Here is a 15,698-nt window from a genome sequence, read left to right as displayed (position 1 = left end):
AATGGAAGACCTGAAAAATATTTTCAATCTAGACTGTCTCGTTCGTCTAGTCTGTTATGTGTTAAATTATTATTGTATTGTATTACAGACTCCGGATTGGATTCCCGATCGAGCTGTCTTTCTTAAATATGCTCGAGATTTCTTTAAGCGTATACATATTAAGATTACTTCGAGCGATAATTTTGTCAAATGGGTGTAATTCGTCGTCCTTTTAAAATTCCTTTACATAGAGGCTAATTTAATTTTAAACTATCTAATTTTAAAAAAAAACGTCTCTATAATTCCTGAAGAGGTTTTGTTGTGTTTATTGATACGTATACTGAATACTCGTAATGACTGATTTCTCATTTTTGAGATGAAAAAAATTTCCTAGTGTTTCATTTAAGTTTTGTTCATATGTGCTGTAGACATTATTGGTATACGTTATTTACACGAACAAAAATGGTAAATCCGTTCATTATCAAACTCTGCCTTCAAAGCTTTAAGAGAATATGGCGATATTTCATAACGGCTTTTTGATTTGTTCAAAAATGTAAAGTAAAGTGACTATGTACCTCGCCACTTGCTTATTTCTTCTATTCTGAACATCTTTAGACAGACTAAACTTGGGATGATATTTTTAACCGCATTTATTCCTTTCATCAACAGTTACCTTGAAACATGTAAAAAAGAGATAATAAAGAGAGTAAAGATTCGTAAGTTATACACCAACTTATTAAAAATCATATTAAATCTAGAATTTTACGACCTTATGTATATTAGTTGGGATAAGCCGGTTGTTCTAAGCGCACAGACTTACATTACGGCCTGGGATCTCTATTTTCATTTTCATTACACGTTATTTTTCCTTTGTCCTGGAAATGTTTCGTGAACAGGTCTCAGGTATATTTCTAAAAGTGACAACATTCAGTCAAATTATAAATAGACTCTCTATAAAAACAGTCAATGGTCACTATTATTTGATAATCTTGTTTCTGGTGGTCACGAACGATTGACCACGAAAACTGTTAATTATTCGGAACGATGGATAATACACGCAATATTAAACCGTAAAAGTAGTTTCAATTAAATCATAATTGTGTTTTATTTAGAACAATTATTGGGTAAAATAGACCTCGTATCAAATACGGTTTGCTTGGACGAAAAAGGTACGTGTTCCAAGAAAACGGGATTTAACACTTTTCCTTACACAAGCACCTTTTTCCTTTGTAATTTGATAAACGCCGCAGCGATGACGGCCCAACTTTTATTTGACTATAACCCGAAAAAAGAGGTCTGAAAACTTTTCCAATTCGCACTTCAAAAGAAATTTTCCGTCTCGGTTGTCTTTACCCAAAATTTTAAGTTATTCGAAACAAAATTGCGATTGTTCCATTAATAATTATATTTTTGTATGTCTACGCTATTGCATGCTACGAGTTTTGGTCCCGTAGCTATCTATATTGACGGCATAGTTTTGATAACGGCATGCATCTAATCAAGCCTAGTTATGTCCTTAAACTTGTCAAGTGTAGCATCACGGTAGAGCGGGCAAGTGCAGCCCAGTCCCCGTGACCTACATCCTCCGACCCTCGCTCGGGAAGCTGCTAATTTCCAGCATCGCGGGCTATGCCTACGTCACAGCGGGGGCAGGGAGGCACCTCGTCGGTCGCCGCTGCCTCGCTCCGATACTCCGATCCGACAGTCCATAGCTCCACAGCGACTCGACGAGACGCGCTAGTCGACCCGCGCTGCGGCCGATCGCGATCACAACCTCACTCAAGCCGCCTGAATTCCACAATCTAAAGTGTTTCAATTATATTTTTAGTGCGTAAACTGTGTATAGTATTTTTTTTAATTGCAAACCGTGACATCGAATCAGGCGGGCTGACGTTCGGGTGGGGCGCGTTCTGCTGACACAGTGGCTTAGTCAACCGCCGGTCGCCGAGTGGCAAGCACCATCGATTTTCTCCATACGACTGTTCACTAGGTACGTAGCATCACGTGTTCGTATTTTCATCGCGGCTATTTCCACGCGCCGGAGTATTTTCAGGCGATCTGCTTAACGTTCAAGGCCGCGTTTGTTTGCGTTCTCACTTACGTTACTGCAGAGTTTACGTTTATGTTTTGAACGCTTGTTTAGTTTTTTTTTTTTACGCGTTGTATGTCATCGTGTTGTCACGTGCGATTCGTTCGAGAGGAAAACGAATCGGTTTCACGGCTCGTGATCTTCGGCGCGTGCTTAGAATATGAATTACGATAACGCTTTTATGGTAAAGGTAGAGAGAGTTATGCGCATAATTTTTTTACTCTATCACTTACACTTTTATGTTTCAATCTAAAAATATATTCGTAAAGAAACGTCAATCAAGATGTTTTTGAATTTGGCCAGATGTGTGACGGAGTGGTCATGAGAATGGTCATGACCTAAAGAGTGGCACTAAATCAGACGAGAGTGATCCGTATTCTGGCAGTCGTTCAGACAGCGGTTCATTCAGAGATCTCTCGATGTTTGCATTCTTTAAATTGTGTAAATAGAACTTCGTCTAGTAGTTCTTAGTACATAACTAATTTTAGTTCGAAAAGAAAGGTACTCTTTTTTAAGAAGATTTGTAAGATTTTCGATCAATTTATCAATGTGAGGAATTAGGCAATAATACTCTTGAAATAGGAAACCAAATAAATTTATTTTCACGAAATATGAGTTGGTAAACGCAAAAAAAATAATGGAAATCACATTTCTTTATCTGGAACTGTTATTGGTTTTTTTATCGCGGTTACATCGATTGCATTACAATTACAAACAGTTTTTTTTTGTGAAAGAAATATATTTTTTACTGCGGACAGTTTACACAAAATAAAATCAGGTTCAAATTCGTTCAACTGATAAAAAATAGTTCGCATAATTAGGTGTATTTATTTATATCTGACGGGTCAAATGCGTTATGTAGTCACGGAGCACAGACTTCAATCAGTGCTTATTAAAGTATACTCATAAAAACCTTAATTATTCGAATAATTTGGAGTTCAAAAAAAAACATTTTTGTTTTATTGATTTTTCCCTCAACCTATTGAAACAACACACCCTGTAACGTTGTTTTTGAAAGAAGTTTCCTATTTTGAGAGTGATATAGCATGTTGTTAATCCGTAGAGGGTAGATGCCCCATCTTGCTTCTAGTTCGAAGGCGTTCAGGATAGTCACTATTGGATCCAGTTCGAGCAACTTATTATGGTTGGATGCGTCATGTTGTGGGTGTCTCTATGGGTTTCTGAAACCAGGCCTGGTTGGCTCGACTGCCCTGTATATGTTATAATTATTAACTTTATCAACTTTCCATTTGAAAATATCCTGTAAAACAATAACAATAATAATAATAACACAGATGATTTTGATAAATCCCTAAATCTTTACTTCAAAATTGTCAAAAGTTTTATGTATTGTCATAATTTCAGCTTAATCGTTTAGTGTAAACGCTAAATTAAAAAATCAATGGAAACCGTAAAAAATGTTCTTCTGAAAAATCTAGATCTAATAAAATAATAATAGAGTTGTACACACCGAAAACGGAATGCATACAGAATAGATCCATTTGGATGAAACTTTGCAGGATGTAAGAGAGCTAATTAAATTACCGAATAAAGCATTTATTCTGTACACAAACATAACACTCGATATCACGAGGCGTACATACAACGCCAATATCAATAATCATGTGATTCCTTTTACTAGTCACTCGAGTTATTAATGTCCGTATTCCATAAAAATTCTATTCGTGAGGCCACAAAATAAATAGACTGTTGTTACTTGAAAATCATAATAACATCAATTACGTATCGTGCTTACGTGTGGAAATGACGAACTATTAACTCGATTTCGAATTTTGTACGTGAATTGAATTTTTGTATTTTTTATTTCTTTGATAGTTTTATATTTCCATGAAATAAGTTTTACTTCACACTCGCGATTCGTTGTTATACCATATATATACTATTTATTTAATACTAGCTGACCCGACAGACTTCGTAGTACCTCAATCGATAAATAAAAGACCTAAACTTTTGTATAAAATTAACTTAAAACAAACAAAAGGAATCCGTCCGACGGGGGACACATCAAAGGAAAAACATTTTTTTTTTAATTTTATTTAATTCCGACCATTTTTATATTTATCGACCTTTTAAACCTTCTCTGGACTTCCAGAAATAATTCAAGACCAAAATTAGCCAAATCGGTCTAGCCGTTCTCGAGTTTTAGCGAAACTAACGAACAGCAATTCATTTTTATATATATAGACATTACGTCGAAAGTAATTCGTACTAAAACCAAACTGAAAAACACTATTGAATCTATATGCAAACAAAACGCCAAAATCACAGGTAGTCACGCGTGCCCTTTATAGGTACTTTAACGAGGAAAGGGTTGAATAAACAATGTTTAAAGGTTGACGCCGAGTCGAGCATGAAATTAGTTTTCTTTTTAAGCCTTTCGATGAACAAAGTAAAGGTCTTGTTTTCAATTGACGTCAAATAAACCTCGCCTATAAACGTTTGTATTCTTTTCATTGCTTATATATGTGGACGAGCTCACAGCCCACCTGGTGTTACTGGTTACTGGAATCCATAGACATCTACATCGTAAATGCGCCACCCACCTTGAGGTATATAAATTCTAAGGTCTCAGTATAGTTACAACGGCTGCCCCACCCTTCAAACCGAAACGCATTACTGCTTCACGGCAGAAATAGGCAGGGCGGTGGTACCTACCCATGCTGACTCACAAGAGGTCCCACCAACAGTATTTATTGTTTATATATATGTTGATACTTTTCCCGGCTAATCAAAAGTTTTTTCCTTCCTCCGATGTCAAAATTCAATTGTGTAACGTTCTTAGTTACATCTTAACAAATAATCAGTTGCGTAATAAAATTAAAAAAAAAACTAGAGATCCTTTCTGGTTTTTAAACGTATTAACGAATTTTTAAAGAAGAGTTGTGGTTCAGAGTAGCTTTTATTTGAATCATCGGAATGCGTCGTTGCATTGAAAAAGGAAAAATACCACTCCTGAGTCTACTTGATACTGCAATATTGACTTCTAAAGAACGCTTTCAAAAGTCGTACTTATTATTAACAATCACGCCACGTTAACTGGTCCCGTGATAAGTTCGTAAAGAACTTGTGTTACAGGCACTAGATAACGGATATAAATGTAAAATTTTTATTATACACATACATATATTTTTAATATACATCCATAACCCTGGAAAAGACATTTATATTTATCATACAAATATCTTCCCTTGGCGGGATTCGAACCCGCGACCCCCTTGTGTAGTGACCATGTCACTTACCACTACACCAGACGGCCGTTAAATTATTACTATCACAATTCACCACTAAACCGTCATCTATACAAACAATAGCTGCTGTTAATAATGCCAAGGTGTTTGCGATGGTCATTATCTGGGATCATTCAAAATTAAAACATAGCCAAGTATTTAAAGGTACTAGTTAAATATTACTAATGTATGTGACGTCATAATACTTAAACAAATCGCATCTGTGAGGACTGTATCGGTTAATCGTGAATCAATCATTTGATTTCAATAAGAGCACATCTATTCGAACTCAACTTATTTTGTTTTGTGATCGTTTTAGTTGAAATATCCTGTCGCGCAATGTAACGCAAATAAAGTTTTGATAAACGCGACAATCGTAATTTCAACGGAACTCGGGATGCGTCTCGAAAACTGCTTTCGCGTTTCATTGCGGGTTCACGAAATATTACTTACCAAGGTAGTACGCATAGTTTACTGATGTGTGTCAATCAATGTCTGAAGGAAATTTGACCATAATATCTACTGATTTAGTAATATTTTCGTGAAACATTGTCTGTTTTGTTTTGTGATTGACATTTTTTCTTGTAACGATAGAAAAAAAACTAACTACAGCTAGTACAATAAACAAAAAAGTTGATAAACAAAAGAGATATTAATATTAAACTATTTTGATAATCCTTCCGGTCACTGTCCTCGTCGAACCCGTCGCTTGCGACGAAGGGCTCGACGAGCAAATTAACCCATAGACACAGCCCACTGAGTTTCTCGCCGAATCTTCTCAGTGGGTCGCGTTTCCGATCCGGTGATAGATTCTGCAAAGCACTGCCCTTGTTAGGGTCACTGTTAGCAACACTCCGGTTTGAGCGCCGTGAGCTCAACTACACAGGTTAGGGTGAAGCTGAAATAGCCTCTCAAGGCTATCAGAATAGGTAAGAAAAAAAAAGATGATCCTTGTGTATAGACCGAACCCTCTTTCAGTTTCGGGATCGATTTATAAAATTGCAACCATCTTAAAAAATTATAATGCCGGTACATAAGTTATAAAATTTAATTTAATAAACAAAAACGTTTCGCATTGTTTAACGGTTAAATAGCGTGAAACGAATTCGACGCGGGCGGCTCTATGCGGGTTGAAAAAAAAACAAATTATTAATCAATTCTGTACAGATCATTCTAGCGATTTATACCTAGTTTTTTAATTCAATCCAATTTGTTTTAATGCTTTAAAATTTTCTCTTGGCCTTATCTTGATGTCGCTTTGAACAACGGGTGCCAATTCTTTAATAGGGGCTTAAATTCGTGGCCGCCTTTGAATATTAGGAACCAGAACTCAGCCGTTCAATAGGGCCAAACCCGTAAATGTGGATCGAAATCTACATAACGATGTCGTTAGGGAAGGCACCAAGTATTTTTTTCTTTCTAAAAATACCCAATCCTCGTCTTACGAACTCCAATTACCCTGTCTGTGATGTCACTATGAAATTCTATTATCAACGGATTTTATATTTGAATGAATATACTGGATCGCTTCATAATAATTGTGTGTTAAAAGTTCTAAGTGCAATTTTTTTTGCCTGTTCTAAATTATGACTGATTTTAGCGTCGTTTATTTAACACAACAAAACAATAATAGCTTTAACGATCCCTAAATAAATATACCTTTTCCTGTATTATATATCAGTTTAAAAATCGCAACACTAATAACCTTGAATATTCAAGTCGTGCCCTCACAACGCCTTCAATATGACAGACTGAACGCGTCCTAATTTATACAGTATTCGTTTTATACCTCTTCACATCACGCAACCATGTTTGAGGCCTTTTCCTCCGATCTATAAATTTACTGTTATGTTTTCCTCTGGTTTTGTACGCTGATAAAAAAAAATCTGCTTCGTAAAATTTCCTTGGTCACTAAAGATTCGACCTAAATATATCAAGGTGAACAACAACATTCGTTCGCGGTTTCAATGGATACTAGGTATCGCCTAATATTAATTAGGGTAATCTTCATGGTCACCTCAATAAAATAAACTAGATACGTATTTGATTAGAAAAAAATATATTCTACTCCTTCAAAAGTGATAGAAAATATTTTGTAAGAAAAGTAATAATTGACACTCAAATTATAATTAACTTCGATCTCCAACAATTATTTTATGAGTATCGTGAATTGTATGTAATAACGGCAATGCGTACTGCCTGAATCATGCTATTATTATCGACTGACCTATATAACTTTTTCTCGCCAATCAACCAAAATAAACATCCAACTTTCTACTTTCGACATACCCTCACTTAAAGCTCTACGTATAGACTAACAAAACACGTAGTAAATTACGGTAATTGGGCATTACGTCAATCCGAAGTCGAAAAGGTAACCTTTTAGGGAAATGACTAAATAAATTACTCTGTATTTCGGTGACGGTCATCAGAAATTGTTTTTTGATTGTTACGAAATATTACGTGACCGAAATAGAATGTGTGTATCGCAATAAAAACGTACAAAGGTATTGATAGACACGCAATACCGCTATTTAGTCAATGAGTTACTAATAATGTGTAATAAATAATGAGCTCTAACGATGAGATTATTGGTTTTGAATTAAATGATATTGGTTTTAAGGAACACTTAGAGAAAAAAAAACCCGTACGAAACAATAAATAGTAAAATCTTCCTAGTTTGTCCGTCATGAAATTCGTGGTTTATCGAATTTCGAAATTTAAACCTAAGAATCTTAAAATATTATTTAAAAAAATAACTACTCCATTTAATATTGAAATTAATTACGAAACAATGAAACAATCAATACCAATAATAACAATGAAACAATAGCCTAAAATATACACGGAGGTAATATTGATTAACTTACTTGTAAAGTTCGCAAATAAATTAATTTTTCGAGAGTGAAAACGAGCCAAGTATTACATAATGACGTCAAGAAGCCATTGCCAAGTTCACACAGACAAGAGACGTAATATACAAACCTAGCTACGTATATACCACATCTCCTTTATGTTAACTGCTTGATTATAAATAGGCAAGCATTGGTTTTTAATTCGCACTTTGAGAACGAACGTATGTCATAGAAATTGAGCCCAGTTATTTTTATTGTTTAACAGTTAATTCAGTAAGGTAACTGCCAGTTAATATAGGGATGTCGAAATGCTTAGAACTACCCGTTAATTCTTTTGTTTTGTGATGTAGCACTAATAAAAAAATAACAAATTAAATGTCATCTAAGCGTGATGTTTAAAAATGATTTAATTAAGAATTTAAGTTAACTTAAAATGCCGAGAGTAGCATTCATAAGGGCGGCGTAGATCGGCATTAATTGGTATCGCCCTCACAATTTCGCCTTCAAAGTCATAATAGAACGCCTTTGTTCCAAATAAAACAATTTCGATGTCAAATGTGAAGTGATTACTACGGTAACCGGACATTGGATCGGCAGTGAGCAGTCAACTCATTTCAATCGTTTAAAAAAATGTTTTTCAACTATTCATTGATATTTTTTTTTATTGCTTAGATGGATGGACGAGCTCATAGCCCACCTGGTGTTAAGTGGTTACTGGAGCCCATAGACATCTACAACGTAAATGCGCCACCCATCTTGAGATATAAGCTCTAAGGTCTCAGTATAGTTACAACGGCTACCCCACCCTTCGAACCGAAACGCATTACTGCTTCACGGCGGAAATAGGCGGGGTGGTGGTACCTACCCGTGCGGACTCCCAAGAGGTCCTACCACCAGTGATTACGCAAATTATAATTATTTTTTAGCTTTATGCGTCATTATCTCGTCGTAGACTCGTCTTTTGGTTTCGTTAAGCCCTATATAAACCTTAGCAGCCATGAATATGTTGACAGTATTATGAAAAAATGGCACTAAATCAACAACGATGTCCTTGTTACAATTAAAACGTTCATTTTGCAACAACAAAATCAGTAGCCCGGGCGCTGGGCACACGTTTTATCTTATTTTATATGCCTTATAGATAAAACGATTAGAGACGCAATGTTTTACCAAATTCAGGTCATCTCTAGATATATGTAACTCTGAACAAGCATCATTAAATTAAAAGGTATGACTTCCAAAATTGAAATATTTCTAATGCTTGATTTTAATGTAATGAAATTAGACATACAAACTTCGAAAGGTACTGTGCAAGAGATGTACATTAAACAAAAAATAAAAACGTTGAATTAGATAAAATAATTATGGCAAAAGTATTATTTAATTTACCGGCGGTAGGGCGTCTTGTGAGCTCACACATATAGATACTGCCGTGCCTATTTCTGTCATGAAGCAATTTCCGTCCGAAGGGCGGGGCAGCCCTTGTCCTATAAAAACTCTCATCTCTCTCAACATTACTTAGAACTCATGTCTCAAGGTTGTTGGCGGTATTTACATTGTTGATGTTTGTGGGCTCCGGTAACCACTTAACACGAGATAGGTCGTGAGCTTGTCCACCCAACTATGCCGTAATTTTAGTTACCAATAAAATTATAGTAATGTGATATAAAAAATATTAATAATAGTTCAAATTGAAATCAAAATGTTTGTAATGCGTATATTCAATTTCATAGCTTTTTAAAGAAGGTTAACTTAAGATTTGGGCCACTTTTGTCGCATCGAGTCAGAAATGATGTAATTTATAATTTTAAGTCCAAAACATTTACATCATTTTTCGGGGTAAAACACGACAAAAAAAAACATATTTTTTTGAGACGTTCTAAGAGAATCACAATAATTTTGAAATCGATCTAATTCTATGAATACATGTAAAAAATCATCCAGAGAAAATTTTCCATTCGTTTTTGAACATTACCCGTTTGAAACACTTTCAAAACATCCGTCACATTTCTCTTTCTCGTTTGGCATACATTCAAAATTGCAGATTAAAGAAATAAAATCGAATTTAGATTCGAGTAATTAAATATTGTCTTCACTGCATACGCGATTGATACTCCTCAGTAAAACGTAATCAATTATTGAGATTAATTAATAATATTAATGTAAAATACATTTTATCATGACTGTGAAACACTGGTGGTAAGACCTCTTGGGAGTCCGCACGGATAGGTACCACCACCCCGCCTATTTCCGCCGTGAAGCAGTAATGCGTTTCGGTTCGAAGGGTGGGGTAGCCGTTGTAACTATACTGAGATCTTAGAACTCATATCTCGAGGTGGGTGGCGCATTTACGTTGTAGATGTCTATGGGCTCCAGTAACCACTTAACACCAGGTGGGCTGTGAGCTCGTCCATCCATCTAAGCAATAAAAAAACTTAAAAAAAAACTAATATTATGAAAAGTCACCTACGTGATTTGTTTATCAATGAACAAATCAGAAACGCGTATTTCAAGTCAATTAAAAATTTATCTATCGGATTATTATTATTGTAGTATATTACTAATGATTGAAATACATTAAAAGTAGTGGAATGACAACTGACAAAAAAAATATATTTTTGTTGTTGATGAATCATGTTTTATTGTAACATATGTACTAATACATTTGTTTAAAGGCTATTATAAAGTCATTTAGCACACTTTGAATTTATTTATATCACGTGAAATGCTAACTTATCAGCAACGATCTCCGTATCACTGCCTTCGAGTATGTTTTAGTTAAAAAAAAATCTAAACATATGTGTATGTATTTTTAACACGTTAAGATGTTCTTTGAAATATTTTCTGACGATTTCACAATAAAACTGACATCATAGGTCAATCAGTAAGTCTATTTGTTAAATTATTTGCATCTTAAAGTCGATCGGTAACTATTATTTAGACAGTTGGTCTCAATGCAAACAGCATTCGATGAAAGCGGTGTTTGTTTTGTGACCGACGCAAGTCATAAACTTAAAATTGTCCCGCCGTATTAATCTGGACCTTCGTACATCTATGCTAATATATAAATCTATAGTGGTTTTTACGGATGTCCCGTTATAACTACTGAACCATGCATCCGATTGACCTTGAAACTTGGTATCCATGTAGAAAACACATGTACTTAATGGATAGGCTAATATTTATATGAGTGTTGGCCTCCCTACACCAGTTGCGCGGGCGTTGATGATGAGAATCTTTGTGGTGATGAGAAACACTAATGTTAAATTTAATTGCCCAGCGAAGCGGACCGGTACAGCTAGTACTCGTATATATATTTGATTTCTATTACAAAATACCTTATAGTCGCATACCAAAGTTTCGGCAGCCACGTCTTCTATACTAATATTATAAAGAGGGAAGATTTGTTTGTTTGTTTGTATTGAATAGGCTCCGAAACTACTGAACCGATTTCAAAAACTCTTTCAGTTAGGAAGCTACACTATTCCCGAGTGACATAGGCTATAATATTTTTAAAAAAAATTAGGGATCCTTACTAAAATATTCTTTACATCGCGTGCCCTGCAAAAACTATTGAGCATAGAATAAAATAATGTACTACGACTTTGTAGAACACATTATTATTTACAAAAAGTGTCATGACAGCATATGTCTAACTATTATAGTTATGCCGTGTATTAAGTGTTATTTTATTTTTAAAAATAATTGAATTGATGGAATGAAATTTTTGTTAAAGACCCGAGCGGAACCGGAGCGGACCGCTAGTCGATAATTATTTTTATTTTTTTTATTGCTTAGATGGATGAACGAGCTCACAGCCCACCTGATGTTAAGTGGTTACTGGAGCCCATAGACATCTACAACGTAAATACGCCACCCACCTTGAGATATAAGTTCTAAGGTCCTCAGTAGTTAATCATAAGTTCTAAGGTCCCACCCTTCAGACCGAAACGCATTACTGCTTCACGGCAGAAATAGGCAAGGCGGTGGTACCTACCCGTCGGGACTCACGAGAGGTCCTACCATCAGTAATATACTCGTTCAAAAAATTATAAGAAAATTACATACTCTTCGATCATTAAAAGCGGGTCGCCTAACGCTTATAACATAAACATCACTACTATTAATATAAATATATCAAAGTACGTAACATCAAACGTGCGTCGTAAATAAATAAACAAATGAGGTAATTCTAAAAGTTTCAATCAAATTATTTTCGTAATATTAAATCAGTGGAAACTCTTTGACGACCCACGAGGGGCTTATTACATTTTATTAATATCTCTCTAGGGGAGTTATTTTTCAAATGGCAATGTTATTGAGATTCTTTGTGGAACACATTGTTTAGTTTCGTGTTAGTAAACTTTTAAACATTTAGAATAGGTAATAAAATCAGATTTATTTCGAAAAATACAATATAATCCGAACTTTGAAAAAATGTGATTTAAATTTTTATTTTTTTGACAATTGACACAATTTTAAAGCACCTGCTGGTATATTTATATAATAAAAAGTATGTTCAGTAAGGGCAGCTGATTAGTTGAATAGGTTTGTTTTAACTTCTAAAAATATAAATAATCCTTTAAATTTTTGTCTGCATTAGGCTCCTATGGCTAAATGATAAATTTCCTCAAATATTTGTAGAAGAATACCATTCAGAAGGATAATCAAATCGGTAATTAATTACTTGTACATGTATACATTACCTAATTATTATAAAATTTAAATTTATCATATTACTAGCTGACCCGGCAGACTTCGTAGTGCCAAGACCTAAACTTTTGTATAAAATAAACTTAAAACAAACAAAATGAATCCGTCCGACGGGGGACACATCAAAGGAAAAACAAAATTGTTATTTTTATTTAATTCCGAACATTTTCATATTTTTCTACCTTTTAAGCCTTCTCTGGACTACCACAAATAATTCAAGACCAAAATTAGCTAAATCGGTCCAGCCGTTCTCGAGTTTTAGCGAGACTAACGAACAGCAATTCATTTATATATATATATAATATATAATATAGATATGATAACTTTTAGATTTCTATCATTCAAATAAAATTTATCAATGCACAAATCTGTTTCGTATTTCATAATTACTCTATCCTAAAATTATCCGATTAAACAAACCCGCTTACACATTGCGACAGACTGAAGAATCAAATTATCCCACTAAATCTAAGAAGAGCAAAGAACTCGTAAACGCTGAAACTGTGCCGGTTGCACTGAGATTTATCTAGACAATACGAGTGCGACGCGAAATGAGGATATTGAATGATGAGTACGAATATGACGCATCCGCTCTTCTGCCACGTAACTGCTTAGCGGCAGATATGGGAAGCGGTACCAATCCGCAGTCTACGGTTTGTTACTACATGTTATATGTTGTTATTGTTGTTGTTATTTTGTGGAATTACGACTTTCGAACGCAATCGTACTTTTTGAATGCGGCTTATTGTACTGTAGTTTACGCTTAGTGATCCGTATTAAAAACTACTAGAGGTCCCGCAGTAGTCGAAATTCGACTAAAATTAATTGGAATTGTAAGTATGCACACTATTATGATTGTATTTTATACTTCTATAATCACAAATTTCGCCAAGACTACACTATAAAAAAATATTAATAAAGACAAACAATATTTAATCTATTCTCAATTTGACCACAGACGTCAAGAACAAAAGTTTGACAATAAATAGTATGCATGCGTGTGTGTGTCAAATACATGGTATGTAGTGTATGTAAGTTTTTCTTTATTGATTTAATATATTTTTTATGCATTATTTTAAAAAAACATTAGCATTGTGCACTTCTTCTCTATATTCTCTATAAGTGTAAAAAAATTCATACTCCTCCGTCCGCGCAATTTTCGTAAAAAGGGATACAAAGTTTTTGCTTCACGTATTAATATATAGATACTGTTGTTGACGACGTTGATATGACGTTATAACTGTTCGACTCGAAATACGAAATTTTATACTACAAACTCGACTCTATCTTACCAAACAAAAAAATTTCAATAATAATTAAGAATGTTTGTGCTAGAATATTTTGTAGGTGCGTTTTTAAATTTAGTAAACACGTGACAGCTTACACGGTTGTCAACTGTCATTGCCAAAACTATTCTGGAACAGTGTGGCGATTACAAATAAAAAAAATACATAAGTTGAACTACGAGAGTTTAAAATTAATTTGTAATTAGTTTAATTATCACACGTAAACTTAATAACAACCACATATCAACAAACAATTTCACTGTTTGTAACTCTAGCAGTAGCTTACCAAAGAAATACTTTTAAACACCGCTACTGATTGAATATCTATCCCAAAACCGTAACAACTATTAGTTATCTTACGAATGATGTAATATTTTTTTACATTTATATGTTTTTTTATTGCTTAGATGGGTGGACGAGCTCACGGCCCACCTGATGTTAAGTGGTTACTGGAGCCCATAGACATCCACAACGTAAATGCGCCACGCACCTTGAGATATAAGTTCTAAGGTCTCACGTATAGTTACAACGGCTGCCCCACCCTTCAAACCGAAACGCTTTACTGCTTCACGGCAGAAATAGGCAGGGTGGTGGTACCCACCCGCGCGGACTCACAAGAGGTCCTACCACCAGTAATTACGCAAATTATAAATTTGCGGGTTTCATTTTTATTACACGATGTTATTCCTTCACCGTGGAAATCAATCGTGAACATTTGTTGAGTACGTATTTCATTAGAAAAATTGGTACCCGCCTGAGATTCGAACACCCGCGCATCGCTCAACACGAATGCACCGGACGTCTTATCCGTTAGGCCACGACGACTTTAATGTTTAATGAATGTAACTGCAATAAGGTAAAATTTTAATGAATATAAGTTTAAAATATCCATTGTCCATTGTTTATCCAATTGATTTGAAATCTTGTGAAGGAATCGGTTTGAATTTCAATATAGATTTTTATAGGAATAATAGAGAGTAATATCACCACCAATAGCGCTTGTGCCGTTTTAAACAAGGTCGTCGTGGTCTAAGAGGGGTTCACTTTAAATTTAGTATAATCTATCTATAAATATGCAATTTCGATACCTACTTTGAAATACTGTTGGAATTTTCGCAACGACCCGAATATTGACTTGCTAAATAGATATGGATATTATTTGATTGAAATGCCGCCTTGTAACTATGCTAATGAATGTAATTTGATGTGTTAAGGTCCATATCAAAATTCGGTATTAATAAGATGCAAATGGAACACGTCATGAATGAATAAATCATAGTTCGCTTACGGATAATTGTATTTTAAAATTTATAGAGATGACTTTGAGCGTCTTTGCTTATAATGTCCTCGCTTATGAATTTCGAAAAACAGTTTTTTTTTTTTGTGCGCTTTGTAGTGAATTTGTGATTTGTGAGCATCAATATTAAAATTGGATTCGTATGCTTAATACATTAATGCAATATTAAGCATGTAAATAACTTAACGTTTTTAAAAATGTTTCAAAAACAACATCCATTGCCAGTATTTT

At 34.6% G+C, this 15,698-nt stretch overlaps 1 protein-coding gene and 1 long non-coding RNA gene across 2 annotated transcripts in view; one reads left to right on the top strand and one right to left on the bottom strand.

Annotated features, from left to right (window-relative positions):
• Positions 1-1,624: 1,624 nt before the first annotated feature.
• LOC101744020 (protein Tob1) overlaps positions 1,625-15,698 on the top strand; it is a 48,181-nt gene continuing 34,107 nt past the window's right edge. The window contains exon 1 of the mRNA XM_004923180.5: positions 1,625-1,969. The gene's annotated coding sequence lies outside the window, so the exon portion shown is untranslated. The remainder of the gene's footprint in view (positions 1,970-15,698) is intronic.
• On the bottom strand, positions 2,648-3,705 carry LOC134199445 (uncharacterized). The gene is made up of 2 exons (XR_009973935.1): positions 3,540-3,705; positions 2,648-3,329 (listed from the first exon to the last, which is right to left on the bottom strand). It is a non-coding gene; the product is annotated as an uncharacterized LOC134199445 (long non-coding RNA).

This window comes from Bombyx mori, chromosome 10, assembly GCF_030269925.1.
Source record: "Bombyx mori chromosome 10, ASM3026992v2".
In the NCBI taxonomy this organism is placed as follows: domain Eukaryota; kingdom Metazoa; phylum Arthropoda; class Insecta; order Lepidoptera; family Bombycidae; genus Bombyx; species Bombyx mori.
This window is presented reverse-complemented; position numbering and strand designations above follow the sequence as displayed.